This window comes from Notolepis coatsorum, assembly GCF_963971535.1.
Source record: "Notolepis coatsorum genome assembly, chromosome: 3".
Taxonomy (NCBI): Eukaryota; Metazoa; Chordata; class Actinopteri; order Aulopiformes; family Paralepididae; genus Notolepis; species Notolepis coatsorum.
The window spans coordinates 205774316-205798499 of NC_140167.1; positions in this window are offsets into that span (position 1 = coordinate 205774316).

The window sequence follows — 24184 nt, forward strand, 5'->3', positions numbered from 1 at the left end:
ACACTTAACGTTGGCTGTCCTAATATCTCATGCGCCGCTTGACCCGGCAGGCAGGATGACCCAAGAGCAGATGCTGGCGGGGCTGAAGAAGGATGTCCGCTCCATTCTGGTGTCTGCCAAGCTGGGTCTGACTCCGGAACAACTGAGACGAGACTATGCCACCATGTTGGGCCACCCACTGCCCCTGAGGCAGCTCGGGTTCCGCGGGGTCATGGATATGGTGGGCGAGATGCCCGACGTGGTCTCCATCGCCTACCAGGGAGACGGCAGCCAGCTTCTAAAGGGTATGGACTGTTTTTTATTATTTTATTTTTTTAAATAGTTTTTCATTTCTATTGTTTTTTTTCCCCTCCCCCAATTTAGTCGTTATGCCAATTCCCTTCCTGGTCGTTGCTCGCATTGCACTACTGTCGATCTGGGGAGGGTGCCTCCTCTGATACATGTGGAGTCGCCAGCTGCTTCTTTTGATTGATTTGATTGATTGAAATCTTTATTTAACAGATTGCAGAATGGGTACAATACAGTACGGCTCAATACACACAATTGTTAAGGGGATGCAGACCAGAGAAAGACGTTTGTCTTGTTTACATCAGGGTCCCCCATTTTCAATTCATCATAACATATGACATACAGATAGACAGTACTGCTACATTTATGACATACCAGATTTACAAATACAGTACTGTTTGTGATACCAAAAGAGTCTAAAAAAGAGAGTATATACATTTGACGTAGAAACTGTACATTGGAAGGGGTAGGTGGGGTAGGGGGGAGACTGTACATTGGAGGTGGTTGGGGGGGGGGGTTGGGTAGGTGGGTGGGGTTGGGTAGGTGGGGTGGGGGAAACTACAACTGTACAAGCAAAACTGTACATTGGGATATCGACAAAACCTTACTTTGTCCCAAGAAGAGGGTCTCGTGTATTATTGGGTTAGGACATTTACTGTACATTTACAGGGGCCAGTTTCGAATTGCAGTCTCGCTGCAACCTGACAGCGAGGAGTTTCACTGGGAGAACGTAACGCGTGTGGAGGTTCACGCTATTTCCCCCAGATCCCCTCCCTGCTGAACAGGCCCAGTCACTGTTTCAGGACTTGACATTAACTCATTGACTGCCATGCTGTTTTTCCATCTTTAATCCCTGGCACCAGAGTTATTGACCATGTTAATACGATGTTTGCGGACCCATCGTATATTCTATATTATAGCTATGGAGACAATAGTATGGCTCATTTGACAGGCACTATTTATACTCCAACAGGGACAAAACTGTTTATTTCTACATACCTTCGTTTGTGCGCTATACCACGCTAAAGTCGCCCCATTTCACAATAATCCAGGCTGGTTTTCTAGATCGTGAGATAGAGTGTTTTGTGCGTGTATGCGCAAATCTCGCTGCTGCTCGCCTGAAACCTATATTATTGCCAGGTCAAAGGTAAACACAGGGGGGGGGGGTCGTTTTCCGACGCTGCGATCAATGTTAGGGATGGGAATTGATAGGATTTTATCGATACGATTCCATTATCGATTCTGCTTATCGATTCGATTCTTTATCGATTCCCTTATCGATACCTGATCAATTTATAATTTACATAAATAAATTAGAAATGCAACAGAACTAAGCTGGTTAGAATAACAACATGCAACTTGACATTTCTGATTGTCATTTATTGTTGAGCCCCCATGTCAGAAAAATACAAAAACTGTAAAAAATAAAACATTAACTATAGCCTACACTTAAATAAAATAATGTATTTGAGATTCTCTTAAAATGTATTTATTTTTTTATTCTTAAACTAATTTAATCTATTGAATAACAGGTCGTTATTCCTCTGACTTCTCACTCACTCACTCACTCACTCACTCACTCACTCACTCACTCACTCACTCACTCACTCACTCACTCACTCACTCACTCACTCACTCACTCACTCACTCACTCACTCTCTCTCTCTCTCTCTCTCTCTCTCTCTCTCTCTCTCTCTCTCTCACTCACTCACTCACTCACTCACTCACTCACTCACTCACTCACTCACTCACTCACTCACTCACTCACTCACTCACTCACTCACTCACTCACTCACTCACTCACTCACTCACTCACTCACTCACTCACTCACTCACTCACTCACTCACTCACTCACTCACTCACTCACTCACTCACTCACTCACTCACTCACTCACTCACTCACTCACTCACTCACTCACTCACTCACTCACTCACTCACTCACTCACTCACTCACTCACTCACTCACTCACTCACTCACTCACTCACTCACTCACTCACTCACTCACTCACTCACTCACTCACTCACTCACTCACTCACTCACTCACTCACTCACTCACTCACTCACTCACTCACTCACTCACTCACTCACTCACTCACTCACTCACTCACTCACTCACTCACTCACTCACTCACTCACTCACTCACTCACTCACTCACTCACTCACTCACTCACTCACTCACTCACTCACTCACTCACTCACTCACTCACTCACTCACTCACTCACTCACTCACTCACTCACTCACTCACTCACTCACTCACTCACTCACTCACTCACTCACTCACTCACTCACTCACTCACTCACTCACTCACTCACTCACTCACTCACTCACTAACTACACAGAGCTCCCTCCCCGGGCCCCTGTAAGGTATTGGCTTGTGTTGCTACACGGACACATTTGTATGTTGCACCACGGTACTTCCTGGCTTACAGAGTACAGACTAGTAAACAAACACTCTGTCTCTTATTATATGTGAACTAAAGAGTACAAGGTTTACACAACAGCCCCCACCCGCTGTTTTATTGTATTTGTACCTGTACTGTCAGCTGTTTATCTCTCTCTGAGAGCTTGATTAACTTGATTAACCCATCCCAGTTAGGACAGCCAAATCCCGTCAAATCTTTCGCCGTCGACTAAAGACTCACTTCTTCAACCATTATCTGAAATGATATATATTAAAAAAAGAAAAAAAAAAAAAAAATCTAACCGTGACTAACCTTACTGTCATGCACTTGTCCTAATAAACTAACCTACACTGTAACACGCAACACTTTGATGAACATTGTTACTCAGCTGATAGAGTTGTACCCTTCTTGCTGTCTTGTCGTACAGAACTTGTAAGTCGCTTTGGATAAAAGCGTCAGCTAAATGACTAAATGTAAGTGTGTGTGTGTGTGTGTGTGTGTGTGTGTGTGCGCGCGCGCGCCTTGTAGAATTCCACACATAAGAAAGAAAGATACTGGGATGAATAAACAATAGGAAATAAAATGTAGAAATGCATGCAATACATAAATAAATATGAATCTCCATATATGAAATATAACATTTAGATAAGGTGCTACTGAGATGTTTTGGTGAGTTCTTTGTTTTTTTGTGGAAGTTGCCCTTCTTAAAAATGCATGAACATTCACTGATAATTGGTCTGTAGTGGAGTCTACAAGGTCTACATTGCCGGACCATGTAGAATCCGGACCTTGTAGACTGACATAATTCTGTGCATAGTTTAGTCTACACAGGCCATATTTCAAATAATCAAAATATTACTTCATTCATCTTAAACATTCTTGATTTGGGGGATTGGTAGTTCCCATGAAATCTGAAGTTGTTCAAACGACAACAGCGATCCACCTTGAATTAAATCACACAGCCGTGTTGGCTGCGTCACAGTCACGAAAGGGGCTACTTAATTCATTAATCCAACCCACTTTATTTATAGAGCACATTTAAAAACAACAAAGTTTACGAAAGTGCTGTACAAGTCCCACAACATAAGATAAAAAAAAAAAAAAAAAATATAAAATTTCTTTTTCTCGAAGCTTCGAATTAAAATCGAAGCTCGGCCCCCGAAGCTTCGATTGCCAAAAAAAGCTTAGAAGGTCAGCCCTAGTACACGTTATGTTATTGTCATGTCTGTTACAGCCAACACAACGACATACGCTACTGCATCAACGTTATGATTAACAAAGCAAGGCATTCGTTTTGTTGCATTAACGTTATATTACTATTGCTATCGATAAATCTAGGTGTTCTAAAATCTATTGCTATTGGTAAGACTAGACATAAAACTTAATGTTACTTGTGTCTCGGGAAAGTCTCGCATAGCGCAATGGCGGAGTTTCAGGAAGTAAATAAGCAAAATGAGAGCTTCCGATTGGTCATTTGCTTTATTTCCCATGAAACCAGTCACGTCACTCTACTGTGATTGGACCGTTGGCTTGAGTGCAATGTGGGACTTGTAGTTTTTTAACGATTCTCAGCGGAGAAATAAAAAGAACGACACCGTGCGAGTAATTGATTTTTCAGGTTCACACACCCATATTTTTAGGGGCATATGTGAGCAATATGGTCGCACTGTAGAGCCCTGCCTGATAGCGTCTGATAAGCTTTTTCATTGGCTCCATACATGTTATTCGTGCGTGGACCTTTTTAACCCTTTCTGAGTGGAATCTCCGGCGTCAAATGGAAAAAAATAAATAATGAAATTAGATACCAATGATATAAACTACCCATAATTGAAGAGTAGGGTTTAACCTTCAAGTGGGCCTTTAAGGACAAGCCTGAGCTGTGAAAGGGTGTCCTGCAATGAATTAAAAGCGAGCTGCAAGTTGACGGTAGCAGCCAGCGGGCTATCCGCAATACAGTAAAGAATATTGTCATCTGCATACAAATGGGCTTGGCAACCGGTTAGTGAAGAGACTAGCTCATTAATGTAGATAGTAAAAAGTACAGGCCCCAACACCGAACCCTGTGGGACACCTTTTGTAACAGTTAAGAATTCCGAATTGCCATGTGATGATTTTATACATTGACGTCGGAGCAGTGGCGGTTGGAATGCCCCACGGGCCCTGAGGCGAGATTGACAGCTCTTGACAGCTCGGGCCAGCTCGGGGCCCCCCCCCCCCACCACCACCTGACCCGGCACCGGGACATCCCTCCCTCCTCCCACGTGTGCGCAACACGGACATTAATAAGAACGCTTCAATAAGGAAAGTCACGGAGCATGGAGGGTCATAAAAAAATAAAGTGATCAAATCGCTTTTGTCTTCTCTCTTCTACTGTGAAGCCAAGCTTGGTCATGCAGGTCTCTCTCCCATCTCTCTCTCCTATGATCCCAATATCTCTCACACACAATTCTGGAAATTCCTGGAATAGTGGAATAAAACAGGAAAAACGTTTCAGCACCACGGAGAGTGTTCTCTGCACTGCCGCGCGGTATATAAAGCAGGCCCAGGCTCGCCACAACAGTGGATTTAAAAGCCTTTTATAGATAATTCATTTGTATCGCAACGGAGTCACTGATCTAGTCTTGCCACGTAGCATTATGTAGACAAAATTCATATAGAATAAACAAGTCTAAAACAAAGACTTTTAAACGAAGTTTAGCCTATTAAATCATTTTATAAGCATTTGTTTATTTGCGGTCTGTGTGAGAACTGAAGCAACCACCATCTGCAGAACACCAGCCCAGCTCTCTCTGTCCCCACGCTGGCCGTGAGGCCGCGGTGGTATATAAAGTCACTGTGACTGAACTGCTTGGCTGTTCTGAATCTGACTGGTGGTTATGCCTGTAAAGTGCAAACAAAGGCCGATAAATGATCTCTAAAAACCAAGTATGTTATTTACATTAATAAGCGCCATGGCTGCTGGGCCGCCGCCGCCCTAATAGATGTATAAATATAAGTTTATGGTAAACTGTAATCTCATTATCTGTCCAACAGTCCAAGGTTACCTGCTGCTGCATGGTAGTTGACACACCGCGGCTGAAGGCAGTGTCCGTGCCGGGCATGTTGTCGGGTGATCAGGTGAAGGGCTTGTTGTTGTTGGGGATGGGAGGTCAGGAGGAGGAGGAACGTCGGCACGAGGCCCTGTTACTTTTATAACAAATGCGTCTAATTTAGGTAGCTTTGCGTTCTTCTCGTCCCGTTCTTTTTTGTCTGTTCTTTTTTGACGGCCACATTTATGTTTGTAAGGCTTATGGTTGCGGAATATAATGGATCATTCACTTTCACTCACTGATGATTTCACTCGCTGTAAGAGACAGACGTCTGCTGTTCGTTTTAATTTCCGCACCAGGTAAATTGTCTCATGACGCAATGATGCATTGATTGCTGGGTAATGTTGTTGTCCTCCAGTAACAAGTCAGATTTTGCACTGGAGGCACAACAGGAGAGACAACATTTCCCAGCAATCATCATTCTTTAATTTATTTTAGGCTACAATCGGGAAGAATAGGAGGGCCTATTAGTTTCTATGTCAAATGTATATACTCCCTTTTCTTGACTTCTTCTGTATCACAAACAGTACTGTATTTGCAAATCTGGTATGTCATAAATGTATAGATGTAGCAGTACTGACTATCTGTATGTCATAAATGTCCTGATGAATTGAAAATGGGGGACCCTGATGTAAACAAGACGAAAGTCTTTCTCTGGTCTGCATCCCCTTAACAATTGTGTGTATTGAGCTGTACTGTATTGTACCCATTCTGCAATCTGTTAATAAAGTTTTCAATCAATCAATCAAGCCTGACAGCGTGGGGACAGAGAGAGGAGAGGAGAGGAGAGGAGAGGAGAGGAGAGGAGAGGAGAGGAGAGGAGAGGAGAGGGGAGGGCTGGGCTGGGCTGGTGTTCTGCAGATGGTTGCTTCAGTGTTCTCACGCAGACCACAAATAAACGAACGCTTATAAAATGATTTAATAGGCTAAACTTCGTTTAAAAGTCTTTGTTTTAGACTTGTTTATTCTATTTGAATTTATTCGACATAATGCTACGTGGCACGACTAGATCCATGACTCCGTTGCGATACAAATAAATTATCTATAAAAGTGCCCTATCTTTTAAATCCATCCACTGCTGTGGCGAGCCTGGGGCGAGCCTTTATCGCTACCGGGAAAACATAGGGAGAACATAGGGGGCCCGGGGAACATAGAACCCTTTTGGAACATGGGAAACATAGGGGGCCCGGGGAACATAGGACCCGGGCCCCGGGGCATGGCGCAATGCAGTCTGTCATCCAGTCCCACGAACGAACGGCAACTCCATTCAGTCCCGGGCCGGGCCCGGGCCCTAGACCCCCCGCGGGCCCTAAGGCGGCTGCCTCAGCCGCCTCGCCTATATATCCGCGGCTGCGTCGGAGAGATAGGTAGTCACGAAACCATGCAGAAGCACCCATATCCAAGCCGATATCGGACAGATTTTTTTATTTGATTGAATGAAACGCATGGGGAAAAAAGAGTCCGGAATCCACATTTTACTTGTCAGGCAAGTAACCGGAGACGATCCAAGTCATTGCCCACCCTCAGAACAGTGTGGAATTGGTATTTCCAGTACCCAGCGTTGGATCAATAAACACGATCGATATTTGGAATGGCGATCAGGAATTGGAATAATCTTTTTGGAGAACATCTGATCTGAGGTAAGGAATCTATTTTACCAGTATTGGGATAATCAGAGCTGTTTTCACCTATATATCAACGTGTCCCCTATGTGTGTATGTGGCTGTGAGTGTGTGTACTGTAGCTGATCAGGAAATAAGATAATGGATTTTTCAGCCCGCTTCTATAGCGTGCATAAGTACACATATACTATTGATAATCTAGTGTTTATTTGAAAACGATTCATAAATAGGCCGGAAAATGACAACGTGTTTTGTGTATTACAGTAAAGCGCGATTCCTGCAGAATCTTTTTTTCTTCTGAAAGTTTAAAAAAACTTGCGTTTTTCAAAATGGTATAAAACGGAAATTAACCGATTAAAGTTCTTCAAGCTCGATGTCGAGTCAATGCAACACAACAAAGGAGACGGCAGTCAAAGTAGTTTTATAAGAAATATTTAATGAAATAATTACCGTGAATGAAATGAAGAATAAACTAAAGTAACGACAGACAAGAACACATACTACACAGACAGGATCAGCAGCAGACAAAGGGAAAGACAGAATACTTATACATGAGGGGATGACGAGACAAGACACACCTGGGTTCATTGTTAGTGGGTACAGCTGGGGAAAGAACGATAGAGACTACAACACCAGGACAGAGAACTACAACTAGACATGACGAATCACATAAGGAAAATGTTGGGTCCCGAGGCTAGACCAGTTGAGAACCACTGCTCTACGCTACCTAGCCGACCCAAGGGACTGTTGTTGGATGTGGCATCATGGATTATCTATTGCATATTATTATATTCAGTGTAATACCACTGTCAGGACTGGGCGAGTGTAAAATACAATACATTGTGTACTCTGTCAATACATTGTGTACTCTGTCAATACATTGTGTAATTTCTGTCAATACATTGTGTACTCTCTGTCAATACATTGTGTAATTTCTGTCAATACATTGTGTACTCTGTCAATACATTGTGTACTCTTGTCAATACATTGTGTAATTTTTGTCAATACATTGTGTACTCTGTCAATACATTGTGTACTCTTGTCAATACATTGTGTAATTTCTGTCAATACATTGTGTACTCTCTGTCAATACATTGTGTACTCTCTGTCAATACATTGTGTACTCTTGTCAGTACATTGTGTACTCTTGTCAGTACATTGTGTACTCTTGTCAGTACATTGTGTACTCTGTCAATACATTGTGTACTATTGTCAGTACATTGTGTACTCTGTCAATACATTGTGTACTCTTGTCAATACATTGTGTAATTTCTGTCAATACATTGTGTACTCTTGTCAATACATTGTGTAATTCCTGTCAATACATTGTGTACTCTCTGTCAATACATTGTGTACTCTTGTCAATACATTGTGTAATTTCTGTCAATACATTGTGTACTCTGTCAGTACATTGTGTACTCTGTCAATACATTGTGTACTCTTGTCAATACATTGTGTACTCTGTCAATACATTGTGTACTCTGTCAATACATTGTGTACTCTTGTCAGTACATTGTGTAATATCTGTCAATACATTGTGTACTCTTGTCAATACATTGTGTAATATCTGTCAATACATTGTGTACTCTCTGTCAATACATTGTGTACTCTTGTCAATACATTGTGTACTCTTGTCAATACATTGTGTACTCTTGTCAATACATTGTGTACTCTCTGTCAATACATTGTGTAATATCTGTCAATACATTGTGTACTCTCTGTCAATACATTGTGTACTCTTGTCAGTACATTGTGTACTCTCTGTCAATACATTGTGTACTCTGTCAATACATTGTGTACTCTCTGTCAATACATTGTGTACTCTGTCAATACATTGTGTACTCTTGTCAGTACATTGTGTACTCTTGTCAGTACATTGTGTACTCTTGTCAGTACATTGTGTACTCTGTCAATACATTGTGTACTCTTGTCAGTACATTGTGTACTCTTGTCAGTACATTGTGTACTCTGTCAATACATTGTGTACTCTGTCAATACATTGTGTACTCTTGTCAGTACATTGTGTACTCTGTCAATACATTGTGTACTCTGTCAATACATTGTGTACTCTTGTCAGTACATTGTGTACTCTGTCAGTACATTGTGTACTCTTGTCAATACATTGTGTACTCTTGTCAGTACATTGTGTACTCTGTCAATACATTGTGTACTCTTGTCAATACATTGTGTACTCTGTCAATACATTGTGTACTCTTGTCAGTACATTGTGTACTCTGTCAGTACATTGTGTACTCTTGTCAATACATTGTGTACTCTTGTCAGTACATTGTGTACTCTGTCAATACATTGTGTACTCTTGTCAATACATTGTGTACTCTGTCAATACATTGTGTACTCTTGTCAGTACATTGTGTACTCTGTCAATACATTTATCCCTCTCCCCCCTCTCCCCCTCCCCCCCCCCCCCCCTCCCCCTCTCCCTCTCCCCCCTCTCCCCCCCCCCCCTCTCCCCCTCCCCCTCCCCCCCTTCCTGTCCTCCATCACAGCTGTTGGTAATGCCTCCACCCGTGGCATTCAGGAGCTGGTGTTGAAACAGCGCACGACTGCCATGAAGAGGGGCAGACCGGGCTTCTTCTCGCCCCGCTACTCCCGCCCCCCCCCGGCGGTGCTGCCCAGGTGGGGCGCCGCGCCCCCGTCCATCCCCGCCCCGCTGCGGGCCCAGCTGCGCCAGCTGCTCTCCAAGGGACCCCTCCGCCTGACGGAGCTGGAGTCCGGCTTCGCACGCTGCTTCGGTCAACCGCTGCGCGTCGCCAACTACGGCTTCTTCTCCCTCATCGAGATGCTGACGGCGGCGGCGGACCTCATCGCCGTCAAGCCGGGTCAGATGGGCTCGGTGTTGAGCCTGAAGGGGCCGCCGTTGAGGACGGGACCCATAAAGCCGGGATCCCCCGTGCTCTCCTCCTCAGTCCCGACGAGGACCAGAGCCACGCCTGCAGCACACCGTGCAGGTGGGGTTGTTCTTTTATGATCTAAAGCTGACGCTGTGCATTGTTGCCGTTTGATCGGCTCTGTGGGAATAATTCAAGTTTCAAGTGTTGTTTTATTTGTCACATGTAAGGTACAGGTACATTACAGTGAAATGCTTGGCTCTGTATGAGCCTCCTGAGATTGTGCTTCATACAGTAAAAAAAGTAAAAAAAAAAAATTAAAACCAAACACTATACAAAATATACAATATACAAAACGAATGCAAAAATGAGTTCTGAGTTCATATTCTTAATTGTCTTTGTTGTTGATGTTTTATTTTTTTGTAAAATGTTTCTTTATTTTACATGAAACAAGACATCACAGGACAGTAACAACAATAATAACAACAATGACAAGACAATTAAATTAAATCAATTAGTAAATTAAATATATAAAAGAAAAGACCCCGATCCAGGGCAGGGGCGGATTTAGGATTGTAGGAGATCCGGGGCTTAGCCCAGATGGGCCCCCTTTTTTTTAAATTTTTTTTATTTATTTATTTTTTATTTTTTATTTAAAAAAAAAAAATTGGGGGGCAGGCAAGGGGTGGTTTGTAGGGGTCAGGCACGACCCCCTCCACGACAGATTTATTTTGAATTTAATGAACCTGTACGTGCAATTTCCTGCAATATAGAGCCTTCAATCTTGACCAATAAAGCTGCTCTTTTCACTATAAAACTCAGTTAACCATAACTGGCCAGGCGTCTATGATTCACTGATACAAAGTAAAATAGTGCAGTGCAATAAAATTGTTAGTAAAATAGAATAAAATAATGCAATAGTGCATTGCAATAAAATAGTTATCATCGTATTTTTTCGGGAGGCTGGTAAGGAGTGCGTTACAGTAGTCGAGTTGGCTTGAGATAAAGGCATGGATCTGGTTTTCAGCGTCCTTTTGATTTATAAATGGCCGTACTTTAGCTATGTTTCTAAGGTGGAAGAATTAAGTTTTTGTCAACTTGTTGATTGTGATTTAAAGCTTAGGTCTGAGTCTACCATAACACCAAGACTTAACTCACTCAAATACAGTTAGCAGCTGGATAGACCACAGATGGAAATTAGCTTCTGCTAAATCTGGTGCAAACATATTTTCATGTAACAATGATGAATTGTATAAAAAAAAAAAAAAAAAAAAAAATTTATTTTTTTTTTAAAATAGATTCGGGGCTTTTCAGAATACATCCGGGGCTTGAGCCCATGTAGCCACCCCCTAGCTCCGCCCCTGATCCAGGGGCCCCCACCAGCGCGACCACCAAACCCACAACATCAAGGGCCCAGTTAAATTACACACACACACACACACACACACACACACACACACACACACACACACACACACACACACACACACATATGGGACACATTGATATATCTGAAAAAAGCTCTGATTATCCCAAGACTGGTAAAATAGATTCCTTACCTCAGATCAGATGTTATCCAAAAAGATTATTCCAATTCCTGATCACCATTCCAAATATCGATCGTGTTTATTGATTCAGCATTGGGTACTGTAAATACATAATCCACGCGTTTTCCGGGCCGGCGATCACTTGGTCTCTTCAGTTGGCTTGACGGAAAAGTAACCTGAGGAGGCTGGCCCCCCCCCCCCCTTCATCAGTCTAAACTAATGGGGTGCAGTTACACAGGGAGAGACGATAGGGGGCGGTATCTTCCCAATTGAGCTCAGAGAGAGTCTGCAACACTAACCTGAGGCTCGATTGATGAAATATGAATACAAAGCGCCAAAAAAGAAAATACGACAAACAAACGCTATATAGTGTTGGTGGCATTCAAAGGTCGGCATGAACTAATGACAAAACGCGTCGCTGGCATCCAAAGTGGTAATTGGTCATGTGTTGTGTGTCGTCACCGGAACACTACCAAAACTGCCTGGCAAAGCATTCATTTCTTTTTGTGATCAAATCTTTTTTATTTTGTTTTTCAAACATGAAACAAAACATCTCACAACACAATAATAATAATAATAATAATAATACATAAAAAGACATCCCAAAACATTAACTTAACACAACAATGACTAGACAATAAATGAGACAGACCGTACAGTTAACATCCCAAGCCCCCTCCCTCACCACCCACCGCAGCCCCGAGTCCGGCACCCCAGCGAGTCATAGCATCACGCCTCTTTAACACCACGACTCGCCGAAGCCCTGAACCAAGGGCCCCCCCCACCCCGAGCCTGTGACCCTCCGACACAACCAAAGGGGCCCAGATAACATACATAATTAGATATACAAAGAACACATTTTTTTTAAGTAAAATAAAAAAACGATACACATGGATTCTCGCTCGCCCCCCCCCCCCCCCCCCCCCCATCGCCGCTCACCCCAGACCTCGACGTGAGTCACATCCCCAATGCACTATTTAGTAATACAAAATTCCAAATTCATATGCGTTCTTTTATCTTTGCAACCGCTGCTAACCAGATTGCGATATTCGACTCATTAACCCCTATAACCCGTGCAGTGGATATCTCCAGATAAATCACATCAAGATAAGTGAGAATCCATACCTTAATAATTTATCTGGGTGTATCCATCTTGAGGCAATACATTTTTTGGCGGCTGTGAGGCCGACTAGAATGAGTCTCTTCACATGTGTAGAGGTCGGTAATTGAGAAACATCATTCAATAAGAATACAGAAGGCAGAACAGGTGTGGTCAGAGAGAAAATATCTGATAGCTGGGAGGTAACATTTTCCCAAAAGAGCTCAACAGGAGGACATTCCCAGCACATATGCATAAATGTTCCGGTGGCACCGTTTGGACACAAGGTACATCGAGAGTCGGGTCTGAGACCCATTAGATTCAATCGTCTAGGGGTCAAATAAGTCCTATGAACAAAATGTAGATGAATCTGTTGGTGATCTGGGTTGCGTGAGGACAGCCGGACATTTTCCCAGACTGCATCCCAATCAAAATCTACATCCAACTCCGGGACATCCTTTCTCCAAATCGTATCCAGGGGGAGGTGCAAAGCATTAATTGTTATCTACCTGAGGGTTGTCTAACATGAATCAACTTCGAACCTGTTGGCCATTGTAGCTTGCCTATCATAATCGCTAGGCTAACGAGCGCCAATTTCTCTGGTATTGTCTATGGTTTTTGTGTGGAGCATTTCTACCTTTTTGTCCAGGGACTCTATGGTTGCTCTTATCTCGGCTGATACTTCTTTGCGGTAGGATTCGAAGTGAGTCTCGAAGTTCCACGAGGACCATTTTGATCGCCGCCAGGCTGGAGCCACTCGGAGTAGCTTCCGGCGAAGGCAGCGTTTGAAGATGTAACTTTTCGGCTTTTGTGGACGACGCACCACGCTCAGTTGGTTCTGCCATGTCTTGCCATAAAAAGTTTTTAAATGTGGAAATCATTAGTTAAAAGAGAAATTGGAGACCAGTGTGAGGGCATTCAAAATTACAATTTACAAAAGCTGGGGGAGCATGTGTGACTGTACGTCCTCACTCCATGACACCGGGAGCCCTCCCCTCTCTTTGTTGTTGTTGTTGTTGTTGTTGTTGTTGTTGTTGTTGTTGTTATCATTATCATTCATTCTTGTTTATGTAGTTGTCCTGCTGTGTTATGCTGTTGTTAACCTGAGGATTTGGATAAAGATTTGTTGATTCAAAACATTGGGTTACATCATGTGATACTTCATAATATTGCCTCCCATGTCAGTGTTGTTTCCTGTCACTCCAGCTCCAGCCCCGGTGGACCCTAGTCCTCATCGTCCCCCCAGCACCCAGCGTTACTTGGCCCCTCTAAGTAGTAAGGAAAAAGACAGACTGCACTTTCAGAATCTAATCATCAAGGTTTGTTCCCAGACAGGTTGTTACACTCCCACACACTATCACTAAAATACAGCCGGGTACCTGGACAGGCACTATGAATTCACAAATATTCCATATTAACACTTTGCATGCCACGGACGAGAATTCTTGGGTTTACCCCCCGCTGGTTGAATGCCGACGCCAGAGAATATTCGTTTTATTCGTATTTTTTATTTATTAGCGATCTGAATTCATATTGCATCAATCGAGTCTACCGTTGGAAATCCAGGCACCCCAGACGCTCAGATGTGGAAAAAGGCGCCCCCTATCGTCTCCCAGATGGTAATTCACCCTTTTGGATTGAACTCTATGCAAATGAATGAGAAAAAAAAATCTGGACTCCACATTTGACTTTTCAGTCACGCAGCAGGTGTGGATCAGCTACACTCTGGAGCATCAGAGCCGCAGGGATTATGTGTTTTACTGTAATAACGGTGGATCAATAAAAGGAGCGATTTTTTCGAATGGCGATCAGGAATTGGAATATCCATTTGGATACCATCTGATCTCGGGTAAGGAAGCTATGTTACCAGTCTTGGGATAATCAGCCCTTTTTTCGCGGAGATATAAGCGTTTCCACTATAATGTGATGTGGCTGTTTGACTGTAATAATGATCAGGAACTGAGAGAATCGATTTATAGCTTGCGCCACGAGCGTGCATGCGTACACGTATACTATCGATAAGTAGCGTTTATCTAGCGTTTATTTGAAAACGATTCATAAATAGGCCGACAAATGACAACGTTCTAGAATATTCCAGTAAAGGGTTATTATCATGGAAAGGCTTCTTTTCTCCGTGAAAACGAGGGGTTTTCTAAATGCTAAGAAAAACGGAAATTAACCGATAAAAAAACAATCTGCTTCGACAATGTTGACTGGAAAATGAGTCTTTGATAAGCGACAGGCAGATTAGACACATAATTTAGAACATAGATTAGGCGATAATAACGTTATCATTGAAGTGGGTGGTGGCATTCAAGCGGGTAAATAGGAAAACACGGCCGGCTCTCAAAGTGTTAAGCAGTAGAAAAGAAATATTCATTTTATGTTACACTGAAAAATGTATATATCGATGGCTGAAGAGCAAAACCTGCTATCTGCATAAAAAAGTGGGGGAAAACATCCTATCTGCACTTTGTGAGCCACTAATACCTGGTTGGCATTGTTAACACATATAGTAATATAGTCCAAAAACTGTAATGTATTGGGTATCCTTAACACATTGGCCGCCAAACCCGAGAAAAGTCGGGTTTCGTCGCCAACCGTTGAGCGCCAAACCCGATTTCTCTCGGGTTTTGATCCTTTTCCTTTGATCCCCGTTCTAAACACTCACTCTGAGCTGCCTGGGTCTCCCTGGCACAGCTGCCTACGTTGGAATAGACTTATCTCAAACCCTGCCCCTTTTATTGATCCTCCAATCACAGCTGTCCCTTACCTCGGACTTCCTCGGTAAGCGACAGCTGTGATTGGAGGATCAAGAAAAGAGGGCAGGGTTTGAGATAGGTCCATTGCAATGACGATCGGATCCCGCCAGGTGGCAGTATCGCCTACCATTTGAACTGGGGGTATTAGTTGTCTTCCAGTACTGTGTTACCTCTGGCTGCTTCCGCCTCGGAGTGGATCAGGACATCGGGAGGAGATTTGGTGCCTCAGACCTATTCCCGTATGATAGGCATGCCCAATATACACGAGTAATTGCGATCGCGATGGGACGACTGGGATTTATTCATTTTGGAGTACCTTCTGACTGAGGTAAGGTCTATCTTGGGTAACCTGCTGGTATTTTTTATTTTTTTATCCACTTTTTCTCCCATTTTCTATTTTTCTCCCATCCCAATTTCGTATCATCCAATTCTACCCTCCCCTATCTCGAACGTTGTTTCATGCCTCCCACAAGCCGGCTGTAATGTGGACTAAGCCATACATTGCACGAGTCCCCTCCGGTACTCGAGGTAGCAGCAGTCGCATCTTTTCACCTGCGCAGCGCGATCTTTCAGCGTCAGGGGTCTGCGCTTTGGAGTGACGCCGCCCCCATCGCTCCCTGATTCTACTGCGCAGGCGCACCAACCGACCTGTAGGAGTCGCTGTCCACAACGTCCGATCCCCACCCATCAGTTTTCCCACCCTCTAATACTGCCAATTGTATTAGTACGGACGACCAGCCAAACTGAAAACAATGTGGAGAGCTGGGCTCGAACCCAGCGTCTCCAGCATTGATGGTGAGTGCCTTGCCCACTGCACCACCTAGCCGCCCTGCTGGTATATTTTTAACCGAAAACATGCTTCTGTACCGATCAGTATCGTATTTTACCGGACCTAAAGCATGCTTTTGGTAACGATCGCAGTTTTGAGTTAAAACAACCCCCCCTCCCCCTTGATGATTTTGTGAAGACACAGATGTATATGGTATATACCTTTTGATTTGGAAGTATTTGGAGTTTCAGGCGAGCAACCCGAACGATTTGGGCATAATGCATATAATGCGTCATATCTCGCGATCTATGAAAAAAGACTGGATTATTTTGGAAAGGGGCGATGTTTAGCATGGAATAGCGCACAAACTACAGTATGTAGAAATTAACTGGTTAGTCAGTGTTTGACTATGAACAATGCCTGTCAAATGAGCCATACTATTGTCTCCATAGCTATAATACAGAACACACAACACTAATTAGGGGTGGAACGGTTCACAAAATCTACGGTTCGGTTCGTATTACGGTTTTGGGGTCACGGTTTTCGGTTCGGTTCGGTATACGTTGTTTTAGTTTTTTTTTAAATGAACTCCAAAAATACCATACATCAGCATAAGATATAAAAATATTCCAACTTTTCAGTTATTCTCAAGGACGTAGTCATGCAAAAACGGAAATAATGAGGCAGTTTGACATCAGGCACATTATTTTGACAGTGACTGTTAGAGCTAGGAGAGATTTATTTGGTAAAAAATAAAAGTTTACAGCGGTTTGCCTTAAATAATGTTTGGCACACAAAGACCGAACTGACTGAAAAATATAGGCTACATTTGTCAAAGTATTAACTTAGTGCAAACAAACAAAATAATTAAACCTTTCTATTTTTGTGGCCACATTATAGACAAAGGCCATCAACATAAAGTATGCATATGCTCAACCAGCACTAGACTTTCCTTTCTTTAAAATAAACACAAAAAAACAATGTCAACTATGTTTAAATTCCCCGATTGTCAGTTCTTAATGGAAAGATTAGTTTTCCGCTTGAAATTAAAGTGCAGTATTTGAAATACAATGAAAGGAATATGGCTGGATTTCTTATCAAAAAGGAAAAGTGGCACTGTTATTTAAAATAAATAAATCATGTGTACTATATATATTTACTTTTTAATTGCATGGAACATTATGAAGTATTCTCTTATGCCGCTTGTACCACTGCATGGTACCACTACCATGTATACTCGCTTCTATTACTGTAATTTTCCACTGCATGTAGTAAAGAGAGATACAGCCCCCTCCCCCCGTGATGTATTAGGTTTGAGTTTTGAGCGTCTTGGTAGCCGTATTTGAAGTGACGTCACACGAGGAAGTGAGAAGTCAACAGTCAACGCGGAATTGGAAGCTGGATGAGCCTAATGCGCCATGAAGCGATATATAGAAACTAACAGCCAATAAATGTGAAGTTATCTTTGAACCTCTGTTGTCAAACCTTGTCAATATACCCCCCCCCCAAATGCATACCGTTTCACCCCTAGTGCTAATGAAATAGAGTAACATAGGTCTGAACTTGAGTTGTAGAAAAAGTTGTTACTCATGTTTTTCTGTAGTAGTTAGTAGTCCAGAAGTAGTATTTCAGAGAAAATTGGCTGAAAAAACACCCTGGGTCCATAGCCTGAAGTATTGTGTAGTACATGTCCAAATTTAATAAAAATCCGTAAAAGAAATTGTGATTTGAAGCGGTTTTGGTAAAAAGTGAGAAGAAGAAAAAAGAGCTCAAACGATTTTCTCATAGACAAGAATTATCTTCCTGTTTTGGCTCGTGACTTTTCACCTAGATCCCTGATTCGCTCATTCCCAGATGGGGTACCACTGGAAAGCCCTACTCATTGGTTACAACCCTGTCCAATAATCTTCGAGATCGCCAAATGATTGACATAGGGCTTTAATTCAATCTATATATTGAACATATGCACGCCCGAGCCGCTAGAGGTCGCCAAAGTGGCGCGTCGCGCTGGTGGGCAAGTCGTCCTCAAAAGGGCCTGTATAAGGGCCGTTGCGTGGTAAGAGGCTAGTATTCGGCAAGATTTTTTTTTATTTTTATTTTTTTTCTCAAGTAATGAAGCCATCCATATATATATATATATATATTATATATACAAAAATATAAACACAACCTCCAACCATCCAGAAATAGTGGTGGTTGATGTGGCCAAAATATCATATCGTATATATGATACTTCAACAATTCGATTAGATACTTCTTTAATGTCTGTTAGTACAGAAATGTGTTTTGTGTCAGAACATTGTGTCCTTGCAGTTTTGCCACTGGGGGCTACATGGGTGTCACACACAATATCTCACGGCTAAACTCACCTAGGCAGGTAACGAGGTCTGATGGTGAGCCACAAAGCTTCCATATCAGGTGAATATCCCCCCCTGTCAACACCACTGATCGTTATATATGTGCACATTTGAAATGATCCAACCTGTCAAAACTCAATGTCTGTCTTCTTTCTGAACTCTGCAATATATCTTTTTTTTATATCCACTTTTTCTCCTTATTTTTCTATTTTTCTCCCATCCCAATTTCGCCTCGCCAATCCTCCCTTCAATTCTCCCCTCCCCTGTCTCGAACGTTGCTAGACTATGCCTCCCACTGGTCGGCTGCAGTGAGGACCAAGCCTTGCATCACGTGTCCCCTCCGGTACACGAGGAGGCAGCCTGTCGCATCTTTTCACCTGAACAGCACGATCTCTCAGTGGCGAGGAGTAACGCGCGGGAGGCTCACGCTGCCCCCAATACTTCCTGATTGCACGGCTTTTTCTGACGCTATGCCGGCGCAAATAGCTCTGAAACACAGTTTGCTATTCACAAAGCAAGCGCAAAGGGTGAAATACAGTGGTAATTGCGTTGCCATCAGCATTCCGTCTCGGTGCGTCGGTGGTATTTGCGGGTATTTAAATGAGGTAAGATTTGATGAGAGATTTGGTGGTAACTAAGCGCATTTATAAAGGGGTGTCATTGCCAGCGTCTCAGGTGATCATGGCAGCAGTAATTGTTGCCAGGTGAAGGCATCCTAATGCCAGGCTTGAAAGAATATTTCTAAGGAGAATATCACTTTTTGATTTAAGCGAGACCAAAATCATCCGGAGACACAGGTTGCCAGCTCAAGCAATTCTTGATCTACTCGATGAAATCAATAATAATAGATTTATATAGCACACTTTAACACATTGGGTGCCAAAGACGAGTTAACTTGTTTTTGGCCACCATGCGTTCAGCGACAAAGACGAGTAAACAAATTTTTTTAGATCCTTTTTTCTTTTATTCCATTTTTTTTTATTCATTACAGGTTCACGGACCTTGTTACCATAGGAAATCATTCTGAGATTCCGAGAGTGCAATACCGGCCGCATCCTGCTAGGTGGCAGTATCGCCCACCCTTTGAAACCTTATTTCACACCGTGTGTTACATCTAAACCCCTCCGGGTGGAGAATTTTAGTCCAGGCAAGCCTAGCGGTTCACCCGATCACATTGGAACACGTCCAGGACACTCGATGCAGGTGTCGTGCCAGATTATGTCGGGGATCCGATGGACACTTGGAATATTCTACATCAATTCCACCTTGATCCTACAATGATTTCATATTGATCCAGTCGATCAACGTATGTAGTATTCAAAACGAATGCCGTTGAATGAATGAATGATTTTTATTTATACAGCACCCTTCACAGCACGAATGCACAGGGTGCTTTACACTACAGCTTAGTATATAAAAAACACAACAAAACAAAATCAGAAATAAATGACAACAACAGACCAGTTAAAAAAAACAGTGAAACCAGATAAAAAAAGTAGAATAAAATAATTTGGATAAAATCATGAGTCACTAATTAAAACAAAACTATAGGAACAGTGAGGACAAGAAAAAGTGCCTATGTGTGACCAAAGGCCTGTCTCAACAAATGTGTTTTTAGTTGTTTTTTAAAAGAGTTTTCAGAGGGGGCAGTTCGCAGGTCCAGGGGGAGGGCGGTCCAGAGCCTTGGTGCCGTCACCTCGAAGGCTCGATCACCCCTTGTTTTCAGCCTGGACCTGGGGGCGTGTACCGGTTCCGCAACAGTAAGTGACTTCCGGGTAGGCCTGATTGGCCCCGACAGGCACGTGACGCGGCAAACTCAGGACGCGCAACGAGGCTGCTGAGAGCTGTCGCGCGGAAATAGGCTGTCTATTGCCATTCTCTAACACAAACTCTAACCTTAACCAGCTCCTTAACAGCGCCTAAACTTAACCGTTCTAACCTTAACCAACTCCGAAACAATGCCTAACCTTAACCTTAACCTTAACCATGCCTAACCTTAACCATAGAAAGAATATTGCCATTCTCTAACACAAACTCTAACCTTAACCAGCTCCTTAACAGCGCCTAAACTTAACCGTTCTAACCTTAACCAACTCCGAAACAATGCCTAACCTTAACCTTAACCATGCCTAACCTTAACCGGCGAAAGAATACACGTTAAAAAAAAATCACGTTAAAAAAAATAAATTCAATGGGATTCGAACTCGTCAACAACGGACCGCAGGATCGCAGGACCGCTGCTCTGCGAGGTGAGCTAAAGCGCTGAATGAGAGTCATAGCGGATTTGGACGGTTACATCATTCCGCAAGCTCTGCCGCGCGGCAGAGAAAGTTGCGCGTCACGTGCCTGTCGGGGCCAATCAGGCCTACCCCGGAAGTCACTTACTGTTGCGGAACAGCTACACGCGACCTGGGGACCACCAGGAGGTGCTGATCGGCAGATCTGAGTGAGCGGGTGTTGGCGTAGGGATGGATGAGTTCAGTGATGTAGATAGGGGCCTGACCGTGGAGTGCTCTGAAAGTGAAAGTGAGGACTTTGAAGTGAATTCTATAGTGTACCGGGAGCCAGTGCAGGGATGCCAGGATGGGAGTGATGTGACATGATTTTTTTGACCTTGTGAGCAGCCTGGCTGCAGCATTTTGGACCATTTGTAGTTTGTCTGCGACTCTGTGGATGATTTGGTGAGACAGGTGAAAAGTGAGTTGCAGTAGTCAAGCCTAGAGGAAATTAGGGCTGACCTTCGATTTTTTTTGGAATTCGAAGCTTCGGGGCCGAGATTCGATTTTAATTCGAAGCTTCGAAATTTAAAAAAAATTTAATAAAATATATTTTTTTAATTCTTTAAAAAAAATGTTTTATGTTGTGGGACTTGTACAGCACTTTGTTCAACTTTGTCAGTGCTGTAAAGTTTAAACCTTTTTAAATCTTAGACAAACGAAACACTTTGCTTTCATGAAATATTGTAAGTCGTCATTTGAGGCTTTATAAAAGCAGCACAATGAACACAAATCTCTCAGTGCCGAGTCCGACCTCATCTTAAATAACAAACAGCATTGCTTGTTGTAGTTAACAAAGAGAGGCAGAGTTGATTTTGCAAAAAAATTATTTTATTTAATAATCGAATTTTATTTTCATATTCGAATCCCATGCCCATCGAACGAAGCTTCGAAGTATTTAAGACAGCCCTAGAGGAAATAAAAGCATGCACGGACAGTTCTAGTTCAGAGTGAGATATGATGGTGCGTAGTTTTGGTGCATCCGTATATAATACCTATTACCGTACTTTTCACACTATAAGCCGCACCTGACTATAAGCCGCAGCAGCTAAATTGAATGATGTGTACATATATAAGCCGCACTGGACTATAAGCCGCATGTGTTTTAATGTTTAATTACCATATGTAAGGAGTGGACCCTGCGGCTTAATTTGACTCAACACGGGAAACCTCACCCGGCCCGGACACGGAAAGGATTGACAGATTGATTGCTCTTTCTCGATTCTGTGAGTGGTGGTGCATGGCCGTTCTTATATTGAGCTTTAAAGCCCAACCTCTAGGTTAAACCCTACTGATCAATTATGGGTAGTTTACATCATTGGTATATAATTTCATTCTTTATTTTTTTCCATTTGACACCGGAAATGCCACTCTGAAAGAGTTAAAAAGGTCCACGCACGAATAACATGCACGCGCGAATCAAAAAAGCTTATCAAACGCCGACGTCACAACAGGTCAACAGGACAACAGGTGCATATTAATGAGCCGAATCTAAAAGCTTATCAGACGCTAGCACCTAGCACGGCCGTGACGTCACTTCAGGAAACGTATGCCTTATGTCCGTCCGGGTCATAGTACTAGATCAATGGTGGCTCACTCGGTGCATCACAGTTAGCCTATATCTCCGCCGTCCCTGCTACACGCAGTCGGGACCACTACACTCACTGACGTTAGCCTATAGCCCGCCGTCCCTGCGGGTGGTTCTCTCCTCTTTGTGTGCCCCCGTCCCCGCGGAGGAGCTTGTGGACTCGACGGCGGCGGCGGCCGCGGGGCGCCGGAGCCCGCAGCGCTAGTTAGCTCATAGCTATCGTGTAACACTAGCCTTTGCGGGCTCGGGCGCCCTGCGGCTGCCGCCGCCGTCGCGTCCATGGGCCCCCCCGGCAGGGCACCCGTGGGGACGGGTCGGGGTGTACAGAGAGGAGAGAACCATTTTGGGTCGGCCGTTCATGCCGGCCAGCGAGCCGGATGTCGGGATATGTTGTTAGCACAATAGCTACCAAGCTAAGCTATGTTATCTACTAACGTTATAAACACAATATGTGTACAACGACACAATGATTTACATTATTACAAATATGGTAACGTGGTTGTGGCTTTTACAAATAGTGGTTAGCTTTAGAGATGGATGGATGGCTATAATCACGGAGCAATAGTGAGGTGAAACAGATACATTTCCATTCGGCTAGTAGTAGCAAGCATATATCTATGGTAGCAAGGCTCTCGGCCTGCCACTAGCTGTGTGACTCTCAGCGCCCCCTGGTGAGACCCTGTTGTCCTGCACCTGTTGTGACGATTACACACGCACGTTATGAACAATTGATTAAAATATGCACGTGCGTGGTGATTGTGTTGGGCAGACAAAATGTTTGATAAAAACACTAAAACTGGGTCAATTTCAATACTTTTTTTCCCCCTTCTTCATGAAAGCCACTGTTGGCCTAGTCCACATTGTTTATTGAACAAAAATACAACGTGGAGGTTGACCTTTAAGTTCCCACCTCTACAGAGAATGACTCCCACCTCTACAGAGAATGACTCCCACATCTACAGAGAATGACTCCCATTGGAACACAATACTGTCGGACAAATAACAAGAATTAACTCATTTGTATTAAGTTTAGCAAATAAGGGAACAGGGCCCCGTTCCCCGTACCTGGATAACTGAGTTAGCCGGATAACTTTCGGTTAAGTCTGACTTAAGCCGGACTTTCCGGTTCCCCGTACCTGGATTGTCCAAATCACCATGACAACAGATCCAAAAGTTTGAGCCTGGTCGAAAGCAGGGTTTAAGTTCAAGTTAGCCGGATGAAGCACAGCCACGCCCCCGCAAAGAAAGTGACAGCGCGTTTCCTGAAATTATTCCCACAGTCTAGGATCTGCTTTATACCATTCTGAATTACGTTTTTGTGCTCCATTCTTCCAGAGGGGGCTTTTGAAATGTAAAATAGACCCAAAATGCTGATACTAAATTCACTTTGTCCTAAATAATGCACGTTATACCGTGGCGCTCGCTCGGTGCGATGTACACATTATGTGGTTATTTTAACAACGCGCAGCATTGCAAATGTGAATCCCGCGGGGATATTTTTAATGATTGAAACCTATCGCTCGTTTGG